This window comes from Taudactylus pleione, unplaced genomic scaffold (assembly GCF_031769625.1).
Source record: "Taudactylus pleione unplaced genomic scaffold, aTauple2 ptg000333l, whole genome shotgun sequence".
In the NCBI taxonomy this organism is placed as follows: Eukaryota; Metazoa; Chordata; class Amphibia; order Anura; family Myobatrachidae; genus Taudactylus; species Taudactylus pleione.
In genome coordinates, this window is record NW_028284734.1 from 8,257,614 (window position 1) to 8,269,567 (window position 11,954).

Below are 11,954 nucleotides of genomic sequence, written 5' to 3' on the forward strand. Positions count from 1 at the left end.
TCAACTGGGGCAAAGCAATTGGAGATGGAAAGCAGGGTTCTTGCCACATATAAAGGCATTCTATTGTCTTAGGGGGTGATTCAGCTTAGGACAGAATGGCTAATATGCTAATATGCAAATACAGCAAGAGGTGTATAACACCCCTTGTTGCATTTGTGATCCGAGCACTGTGACTGAGGTCTCAGGCCATCAGTCGTGTCCTTCGTCAGTCGCGATGGAGGATGGTACCAGGCTGCCGGCAGGCTGGCCGGTTTGCGAGGCCAGGAAACTGCGTCCGTGGACGCAGCCCCTGGCCTTGCCACTCCTGGAAAACTGGGCTGACGCGCTCCGTTTCCAGGAACGCCGGCCGTCCCTGCACCGCCCCTTAAATTCCTTAATAAGGCACGGGGCATAGCGTGTCAATCAGGCAGGGGCTGCGTGCGATCACGCAGGACCTATTCTGCACATTTGTAGAGCTGGTCCTGTGTATGTTCAGATTCTGGGTAATCGGAAATCTGCATTCAATGCTGAATCAGCCCCTTCATTTCTATGTACAGAAATGTCCAGCTACATCGTTGCTGCCTACGCAGCAAATCACGGCGTGCGCCCACGAGCGGATACGCACACTGCGTTCGCAACCGTTGCTCCGTAGGATTGCATGGTGCACGCCATAGCGTACCGTAGTGTATGCTGCTGCAGGTATTCGCATGGCACACGTTTTGTAGCTGGACACATATGTACTATTCCCACCCATCCTGGCAAAATTGCTACTCTGCCGCCGTATAGTTTAACCACCTTGACTTGTCCTTTTTGGATGTTTTTTTTTTTATTTTCCAAAAAGAAAAAAAACAAATGACAATATAATGATAATAACAGCAGATATATAATATATCGTAATTCACAATAAAACACATACGGTAATAGTAATCACCTCAAATAGTGTATATATAGAGTATAAAAGTTATATAAATAACAAAAATGTATAGACCACCGCTATCACAAACCATGCGGATAATGCAACGTCGACCCATAGGTGCCATCTGGGCCCACGTAAACTAGAACTAATATATATATATATATAATTTTTTTTTTATTTTTTTTTCTAGGCAGTATATAGTCCTAAGAAATTGCACATAGCAGGATAGAGTAAAATAAATGAAAATAAAGAACACTTCCATATCTGCCAATATATAAATTGAAACAAAATTAAAATACATAGGATCCCCCCAGAAAATCCCAAAACAACCCTCATAACCCCACCCTGTATAACCTTACCCCAATCTAGGCATACCTGGATCCCCTACCCCACTACTAACTAATTAATCTATCTAAATACCAACCCTCCCCCCCCCCCCCCCCCATACCACTTATCTAGGGCTGGTAGACAAAGCTATTGCTAGCAAGGCCCTGCAAATAGTTATAGAGGAGCGGTAGCCCCTCAAAACAAACAAGTCCACTTAACTGTCCCAGCTCTCCCCATTACCAGAGAATAAATGAAAAAAAATCACGACAAAACAGCAGATGGGCACAATATACAATAAAATACATTAAATGATCAAACAAAATAGGGGGAGCACTTAAAACAGGGGAAACCAGTAATCGACTCTCGAAACCCCCAGATCAGCATCAGGTAACAGCAAGGAGTCCAAGGCAAAAAAAAAAGTCATCGTGGAGGCCGTGGACGTCCAGCCAGCCAGGCCTCAGCATCTGCAGGTTTTTTGAAAAAATGAGTGATGCCATCAGCCACCACACGAAGACGGGATGGAAAAAGCATGGAGTAATGAAGTTGGTGCTCCCGTAGCTTGCGTTTAACAGGCATAAACTGCTTTTATGCACCTTAACAGCAAAATCAGGAAACACTGAAATAGAGTGATTATCCAACTTGAGAGGACCATGGAGACGGACCAGCTGCAAGACTGCGTCACGGTCTTTGTAATGAAGCATGCGGGCAATAAATGTCCTCGGTGGGGCAATCACAGGAATCAGCAGGTGAGCAATAATATGGATATAAAACAGGCACCACTGCAGGGAGATCAGGCAGAAGGGGTGAGAAATTTTTACACCACTTAGTCGTTTTAGAGAATTACTGAACTTTACTCTAAACTTGCAGCAGCAGGATCACTGTGTGTGACCAAATCCAAGATGGCCGCCGTCAGTGTGCAACACCCGGAGCCAGCACCACAGCCTGAGGCAGATCTGATCCCGCCAGCAGTCCACCCAACAGAGAAGAGTATCTTGCCCCCAGAGGATCACCAGAGCCAGGAGGGAGAGGAGACCTGCAGTCAGCATCCGCCGGGCAGTGTCAGCGGGAGCCGTCCACCTGACCAGCATAGGAGAGGAGACCACAGCCGGATAACAGCGTCCGCTTCCAGCCACTCGTGGGTGCCGGAGGGAGAGGATAGGCGGCCCAACACCAACCCAGGGGCAGCAGCACACACTCACCCACGATGTAGGTGAGTATAAAGCCTGGGGCACCGCTCCTGCAGGATGTAGGCAGGATATTTCAGGGAGAGCACGCAGGTTTGCTCCCTACTACATGCCTCTCCAAGCCACGCCCCCCTTTTTGGATGTTTTAATAAATCTACAGCCCCCCCTCCCCCCCTCTTTTCCCAAGAGGCCTTCAGTAAATTCATTGGAGTTGTAGTCTTCCACACAGATATGGGATAACCATAGCACGGGCTCTACACCCCCCCGCCACACACACACACACACACACACTTTTCATTTGGCTTTAATCAGTAATTTTTCCTCTTGCTCTTCTCGTTCATTAGGGGTCTTCTCAATTGGATACTCTGCTGTGGAGGACAGCCTGATCTATAGGTATTAGGAATTGTGCCAGATTGTCTCTCTTTATTGCATGCATGGCAATGCTTTAGGTCAGGCCCTGGCAACCTGTGGCTCTCCCTGCATGCTTTCCCAGCTAATTGGTGGGAGGATATGCTGGGAGGGCTACAGGTTGGCCAGGTCTGCTTTAGGGAATATTAAGAGTCTTGATTGTCATGAAAAATCTCTTGTTTGGAAATATACTCTCACTGGAAAATGTATTTTTCTCCAGCAACCTTGGAGATGTAGAGGATGTTGATCCTGGAGCAGGCACATATTCAAACTTAAACTTTTACCCATTAAGCAGTCTGCACTTTATGCAGTTTTATTTTTTTGTGTACATTGGGTGAGCACCACCGTACTGTATTGGATGCTGGAAAGGGGGGGGAGGTGTCGGCAGGTTTGGAGAGCATATCTGCACCCTATCCACTTCACCTCACATAAAGAAGTTATCCAGACACTTGACCTGTTTAATGATTGGGGACATAAAGGCACCTTGTGCTGGTTTTGGGTAGTGTGACTACCACCAGTCCCTCTCACTGCAGCTGAGACTGGGCTAGCTGCAATCATCTGCCTTGATGGGCACAGCCTGATGCACACACTAGCACAGATTATGTGAGGTGGACACAATCTAAATGGACTTTAGAGCAGGGGTAGCCAACCTCTGTCCTCAAGAGCTACTAACAGTTCACGTTTTCCAGACCACCTAACTGGTGCACAGGTGTATTCATTATTCACTAACACATTCGAAAAGATCCAGAGGTGGAGCTAATTATTTCACTTGTGATTCTGTGAGCATACCTGGAAAACATGCACTGTTGGTAGCTCTCGAGGACCAGGGTTGGCTACCTCTGCTTTAGATGCTTTACCCTTTGCCGGGTCTGTTCTCTTAGATTGCGAAGGTATCCCAACCCCCAACTCTTCACAGAAAACAGAAACCATAATGGGACACCTCTCCCCCTGGACCGGTCTGTTATGGGAGCCTATCTACTGTGGTTTCTTAACTAGTGGGCTACTTCTATGGATCCTGTGGTTGTGTAGATCTCATACAAAAAGGTTTTATCCTAGACCTCTTTTTTTTTTTTTCTCAACAACTCCTCCAAGGGATGAGACCAGACTTTTCCCTACTGAAGTCGTGAGTGATTATTCTGGTACCTTCAGAGCAGAAAGTTTTGGGGTTGTACTCTCAGCTGCTCTTGGTCCCCAAACGAGACTTGTCATTTCACCTCAATAGTCTAAATTTTTGCCTGCAGGTAACCAAGGTCAAGATGAATTCACTTCGTAGTGCCATCAATTCCATGGAGCAGAATGAGTTCCATTAGGGAGGGGCCTTCCATACCGAGCGATAACTTATCAAAGCAAGGTTGAACACTTCTCTAGATTCATCTGCAACTGTTAAAATTTGGAATAGCATGGTTGTATGATCAACTTTCCAAAATCTGCCCTTGTCTCTTCACAGTGCATGGTTTACCTTAGTCTCCTCTGACGCCAGATGTCACAAGGTGTTTCTGCTGGAAAAGATCTTGGCTGTTCGGCTATTCTCTGAGTTAGCGGCACTATTTTCTAGGTCCCTGTTTCAGTTTTTTCATCAGTATAGAGTGGTCCTGCATACCAGATCTTCATTCTAACCAAATGATGTTTCCAGCTTTCATCTCAACCAAGATATTCTGAAGCCTGTGAAATTGCCTCAGGTAGTGGTGATTCTCTTGGTCTCCATGAGTTTTCTTAAGCTCTGTGGATCTATTTGGACAGATCTGCTAATTTCAATCAGACTGACTTTGATGCACACAAGCAAGATTGGCCAATAAGCAAACAGTTGGGCCAGATGGATTAAAGTGATCATATGGCAAGCATATGCTTTGGAAGAGACCCCGATTCCTGATCACCTTCTACCAGATCAATGAGCACTCCTTGTGTTTAACCCAAAGCAGACAACATTATAGGATGTCAAGGGGAATGGATGCGGGATCGGTATGAAATACTGCCGGACATGGTTCTACTCCCGAAGCTGGAAGACCAGCGGTTCTAATCCCGACAGGTAAGTATTTTCCTATTCACTAACCTAACCCCCCCCCAACCCTAATCCTCCCTTAGGTGTGCCTAACCCCCCCCTTCCCCGCAGCCTAAACCTTAGTCTCCCGGGGGGGTGCCTAACCCCCCCTTCCCCTAGACACCCTCCTGGGGGGTTGCCTAACCCTAAGTCCTCCCCCTGGAGCCCTTAACCTAACCCTCCCCCCCCCCACAGCTGTCCGTGCCCGGCTTACCTTCGATCGGGATGCCGGGCGTCGGGCTCTTGGCGTAGGTAAAATGACAGGCGTCGGGGTATCAACGCCTGTCATTAGACCCTTGCCCGGGATTAGACAGTCGGGATGCCGGTGGTCGGCATTTAGACAGTCGGCATCCCGACTGCATACCATGGATGCAGCTCTCAAACAAGTTTAAGTTTGAAGACACTCCTGCTCAATGAATGGTGCCTTCTCTACCCTCCCCCCATTGTCTACCAGTGACACCCAGATGAATGAATGTAATCAGATTTAACAGAAAGCACCACAAATACTCTTGTTTTGAAATTAACTTATTCTTCAACTGAAATCAGGTGCACTACAGTTAATTGACTTCAGCATCCAATAAACAAATAATCGTTTTCTTTGTATTTTTATACATTTCAAGGCAATAGGGTAGGCAAAGGGAAAGGGGTATATTTACTAATGTTCGATTTTGATTTTAGTGTAATTTGACATTCGATTTTGCATTTGGAGAATTACTAAAGGCAAAATCAAATGTCAAATTGAACATAAAACCATATTCCACTCAAAATCAAACATCAGAAAAACATCAGTACTTTTTCATAGACCAACACACAAATCCCTTATTTACTAATATTCGGTTTGAAATCAAACAAAATGGAACTTGAATTCCCCAAATGAATAGAACTGCCTCATGCTTTGGATGCTCATGAGCAGGTCTGATTGACACAAATGCGTGCACAGATCAGTGAGATTCGTGCATGCATTTGTTTGTAAAAAGCTTTAAAAGTGTTAAAATAAAAAAAAAATTGTTGTGAGGTCCTCCACTAAAAGCACAACTAGCCCCGGTCTTTTCAGAGCCAGTCCTGGTTGTGTAAATTCAAGGGACAAAAGACGTAGGGGTCCCCTGTATTTAGCACAACCAGCACTGGACTAATCGAGCTGGTCCTGGTTTTGGAAATACAGGGGACAAAATGATTAGGGGGTCCCCTGTATTTGCCATAACTAGCACCGGACTCTTTCTTGGGGGGGGTAATGTCACCGCATCCTCCGGACAAAGCATTACCCCTGACCGCTAGTCAGCCCAGGCTGGGGATCCCTTGGCAGGTGGGGACCCCCCAATAAAGGGGTCCCCCTCTCCAGGGCACACCAGGCCTGGGCTTATAGCCCGGGGCTATCCCCAGCACCCCTTGGAGGTGGGTGCCGGGTTGATAGTGTAAAGTGTGTGTGTAAAATTAGATGTAAAGACATTATCTTTAACAGTAGAACTACAGGTCTCAGCAAACCTCCCCCGAATGCTGTTATTTGGAGAACCACAAGTACCAGCATGCGGAGCATTAAGGGCCCACTGGTACCTCTAGTTCACCTGTAAAGAAATGTTAAAATAAACACAAGCCACACACACCATGACAGTATAAGTTTATTGCAAACTCACACATACTTACCTACAATACCTGGACCAGTCCTCTTCTCCAAGTAGGCATCCATGGTCTTCTGAAAACAAAAATATGAGGAGCACGAACCACAAACTGTACCGTCCTCTACTTCCCGAATGACAGGGCAGCTGCGGCATGTCCCTTAGCCAATGAACGCTCAGCCCCGGCATTTCTAAGAGAGGTGAGTCTCCGCCTCTTTCCAGGTTAGTTAAACATAGATACTGTACAAGCACAAATCTCAGTGATCTGTGCATGCATCTGTGTCAATTAGATCTGCTCATGCTGAAAACGAAAGCATGAAGCAGGTATATTCATTTGGGGATTTGAGGTTCAATTTTGAGTGGGATTTGGTTTTCGATTTGCACATGCAAAATCGCACATCAAATCACTGTTCAAAATCTAACCAAATCGGGTTTGATTTGAAAATCGAATGCAAAATCGAATATTAGTAAATTAGGGATTCGTTAAGGGATTTTGCAGTTCAATTTAAATTCGATTTTATAGATTCATAAAATCGAATACCAAATCAAATCTTATTAAATTTAACCCCTAGAGTAGTATTTAAGAGAGAGCAAAAGGCAAAAATAGGAAAGAAACCAAAAGCTAAAGAAACAAGGGAAGCTGGGCAATGCTTACAAAAGCAGGCGTAGTTAAATCCATCGCGGAGGACCCAGAGATGGGTAAGTAGAGGACCAGAACAAGGTCACTGTAGTAAAATGGTGAGAACTCACCCAGAGGGGCGAGGATGAGGTTTGCCCTCTCTGTGAAACCAGGGAGCCCAAATGAGATCAAACTTGTGAGATGTGTGAAGTAAAGAGTGGGTAATACTTTCCATGCTTGTGATGTACCAGACATAGTTTTTGAGGGCCGAAATCGCAGGGGGTGCAGGGGTTTCCAATTTCAAACTATCAGGAATTTTGCCGCTGCAAGAATATGGGAAAACAATTTGTTGTGAGCTCACATCTGGGAAGGGACGAGAGAGAAGGAAAGAGCAGGGGTCCAAGGTTTTTTTGTTCCAAAACAATCTTTATTCAGACAAAAAATAAAGTACATATACAAGGCATCATACTGTGCATGAAAACATGCATAAACAAGCACAAGTCAGGATTAGTAACTTACAGGTATAACATGGTGTAATATATCCAGTCAGTAATACCCAGTGGCGGATCCGGGGGGGGCGATCAGGGCGATCGCCCCCCGTAACACACAGCCCCAGCTCCGCCCACCTACTGAACCTGCAGGGAGTCGGAAGGAGCTGTAGCAGGGTGGGCAGAGTAGAGGCTGGGCACAGGATGAGCTGCGGTCGCCAGACGGGACCTGGCCGCACAGCCACATACAGGCAGGTTTCAACTCAGTCAGCTCTCAGCCTTAGGCACCCGGCCGGCCAGAGGAGGAGGAAAGGCATGGGATTTTTAGTTTATCTTTTACAGCAGGGGTGGGAAACCTTTTTTCTGCCGAGGGCCATTTTGATACATATAACATTATTCATGGGCCTGGTGGAGGCCACACCCCCTCTGTGTAAAGTCACACGGGGGCTAGGCCACAATTGCTGGTGATTACAGCCCCGGGGAGCTGTAAGGACAGCGGTGTGACCATCACAAGGGTCCTAAGGGTGCTCCAGGCGGCACTGCTGCATGGATTCTGGCTGCAGGGTGCCGTTCTAGGCACCCTGCTAGCCAGATGAGGCTAGCAGAAAAAAGCTCTGTGGGCCAGACAAAATGATTCTGAGCTCTGCCCCCCGCCGCCGGCAACTGCCACTAGCCGCTGCTCCCTCCCAGTTCCACTGGCACCTACCTAGAGCTGGGAGAGCCCGCCCCGCCGGCACATCTAACCCTCCAGCGCGCTGCCGCAATCAGAGCTCTCCGATCGGGCAGCGCAGCGGATGGCCAGGCGGCGGCCGGTCATGTGACCGTCATCCGCATCCGCCTGGCCCCTTAGTCAGAATGAGCTTCTGCATAGAAGCTCATTCTGACAGTACAGGTCGGAGGAGCTAAGATGGCCACGGGAGGGCATGCTGCGCATACCCAGCCGCAGCCACACCACCCATGGGCCTTTGCGGAGCAGAGCCCTGAGCAACAACTCACGGCTCCGCCTCCATCTTGGCCCAGCCACTGTAACGCTCGCTGCGCAGGTAAGAAGACTGAGTCTGACTCAGGGTGGGACAAATAATTTGAAGCACAGCTGTCAGCTATATATATATATGATGGTCACTCATATATATATATATATATGAGTATATGTATATATATGAGTATATATACATATATATATGAGTATTTGTATATATATAAATATATATATATGAGTATATGTATATATATATATACTCATATATATATACTCATATATATATATATATACTCATATATATATATGTGTGTGTGTGTGTATATATGTGTATGGACATATATATGCGTGTACACATGTATGTGTATATATATAACAGTGTATATAAATATATATATAACAGTGTATATATATATATATATAACAGTGTATATATATATATATATAATATGCAGATAGCCGGCACTCCCAACCTGCTCCATATTAACTTGCGTCCGGTTCCCTCCGTGTTACCTCTCCTAAGCAAGTGAGGGCATATGTACATCGATGAAGGCGGCACTCTCGACGACTTAAAAGAAATAAAAAGTTATAAACCAATATGTTATTTTTGGCGTCCACGTATAAATAATATGTTTGGTGGTGGAATTATATGCTAGGGGGCACCAGTCAAAATTTTGCCTAGGGCACCAAATTGGCTAGGGCCGGCTCTGAAGATACCTGTTCAGAAGTTATTCCCAGTGTTGTGTCGGTCTGTAGGTGCAGGGGTACCCTGTGCGCACAGAGGTACCCCGTGAGCGGTGCCTATACAAAAGCATGTCATCTGCGAATAAACACAGTTTTAACATTAACTCTCCCAATAGATATACCTCTAAATCCCTCATGTTGGTAAAGAGCTATCGCAAGAGGCTCTAGGGTCAGTGCAAATAATAATAGCGAAAGAGGACACCCCTGTCTTGTGCCTTTCTGAATTGCAAAAGGGGTAGATAAGTAACCATTAGTGGACCCCTGAGTGAGTGGGTTGCAATATAAAGCTTGAAGTACAGACACAAAATCCCTGGGTAATCCAAATCTCTTTAACGTTTCAAATAAATGGTCCCAAGTGACCAAGTCCAAAGCCTTCTCGGCATCCATCAAAATTATAGCATGAGACTGAGAACCACCCGGGAGACCAAGAGCCTTCACAGCAGCCAATGCTTTGCGAATGTTAACCACCGAATGCCTACCAATGATGAACCCAGTTCAATCATTGGAAATAATAGTGAGAAATATATACTTTAAATGGTCAGATAACAGTTTGGTCAATATTTTGTAATCAAAGTACAACAGTGATATTGGATAATATGACCCAGGGTCTTCCGGGTCACAATTAGGCTTAGGTAACTCTCTAATAACTGGGAAAGATTTCTGGACTGCACACCCTGAATATATATATATAATGGGAGGTGCTACCTGATGAGACTAATTGCAAGCACAAAAACAGACAAATCTCAGGTGCACAACTCCAAATTTTTAATAATATATAAATGCAATAAAATTTAAAATATGGTGGGTAGGCCCATAACCTTGGCCAAGATTATGCTAAAAACATCTATTGATTGCGAAATTTTATTGCATTTATATATTATTAAAAATTTGGAGTTGTGCACCTGAGATTTGTCTGTTTTTTGTGCCTGCAATTAGTCTCATCAGGTAGCACCTCCCATTATATATATATATTCAGGGTGTGCAGTCCAGAAATCTTTCCCATATACTCCATTTAATGTGCTTTATTGCACACCTGAGGGAAAGGAGACACCCTCAGTCTGGATTAGCACCCCTACCTTATTGGTTTAAAAGCATGGAGTCTTGTAATGAATATGCACACTAGTATTAGGCACAATTCTAGGTAAGTCCTACAAGTTTTATATACTGTAGTGCAACTTTGGTTCATTTTTGGGGCGTGGGTCCCCCTGGATTCCCTTTGTTGATCTGTTTCAGTGCACCGCATTATAACACATTTTTCTTTTTTAACACATTTTAACCCTTCACTGTTTGTTTATTATATGTGTACCTCACTTTTTATTTTCATTCTTTATATGCAGCAGTAGCTGCTCCTAACTATCTCTTTCACACTGCACTTTTATTACTATGGCAGTTCCCTGGGGCGGCTTAGCTGGGCTAGTTTGGGGGTGTCCTGCGCTCTGGATTTGAATTGTAGTATGTTAGGGACCTACCCTACAGAGGTTACCTGGATATGGTGGGTAGGCCCATAACCTTGGCCAAGATTATGCTAAAAACCTCTATTGATTGTAAAATGTTATTGCATTTATATATTATTAAAAATTTGGAGTTGTGCATCTGAGATCTGTCTGTTTTTGTGCCTGCAATTAGTCTCATCAGGTAGCACCTCCCATTATATATATATATATTCAGGGTGTGCAGTCCAGAAATCTTTCCCATATACTCCATTTAATGTGCTTTATTGCACACCTGAGGGAAAGGAGACACCCTCAGTCTGGATTAGCACCCCTACCTTATTGGTTTAAAAGCATGGATTCTTGTAATGAATATGCACACTAGTATTAGGCACAATTCTAGGTAAGTCCTACAAGTTTTATATACTGTAGTGCAACTTTGGTTCATTTTTGGGGCGTGGGTCCCCCTGGATTCCCTTTGTTGATCTGTTTCAGGGCACCGCATTATAACACATTTTTCTTTTTTAACACATTTTAACCCTTCACTGTTTGTTTATTATATATGTACCTCAATTTTTATTTTCATTCTTTATATGCAGCAGTAGCTGCTCCTATCTCTTTCACACTGCACTTTTCTTACTATGGCAGTTCCCTGGGGCGGCTTAGCTGGACTAGTTTGGGGGTGTCCTGCGCTCTGGATTTGAATTGTAGTATGTTAGAGACCTACCCTACAGAGGTTACCTGGATATGGTGAGTAGGCCCATAACCTTGGCCAAGATTATGCTAAAAACCTCTATTGATTGCGAAATTTTATTGCATTTAAATATTATTAAAAATTTGGAGTTGTGCACCTGAGATTTTTCTGTTTTTGTGCCAACTCTCTAATAACTGCAGAATTAAAATACAAGGTTAATCTACAGTATGCTCCAAGGTTAATTGGTGATCAGATAGGGAGTTAAGAATAGAAAGAAGCCTAGTCCAGAATGAGGCAATATAAGGACAAGTCCACCAGATATAAAATGAGTGCCTCTTTGGCCACAGTTCCGCCAGCAACTATGAGTAGAAATAGGGAACATTTTAGAAAGTCTGTCTGGTGTATAATACCACCGATAATAAATCTTATATGCAGTTTCCTTAATATGCGTGGAAATGGAGCTTGTGGCGATTCCTTCTCTCACCTCTTCCCAGCTATCACATTTTAATGATCCTCAGATGACCTGAAAAGCAAG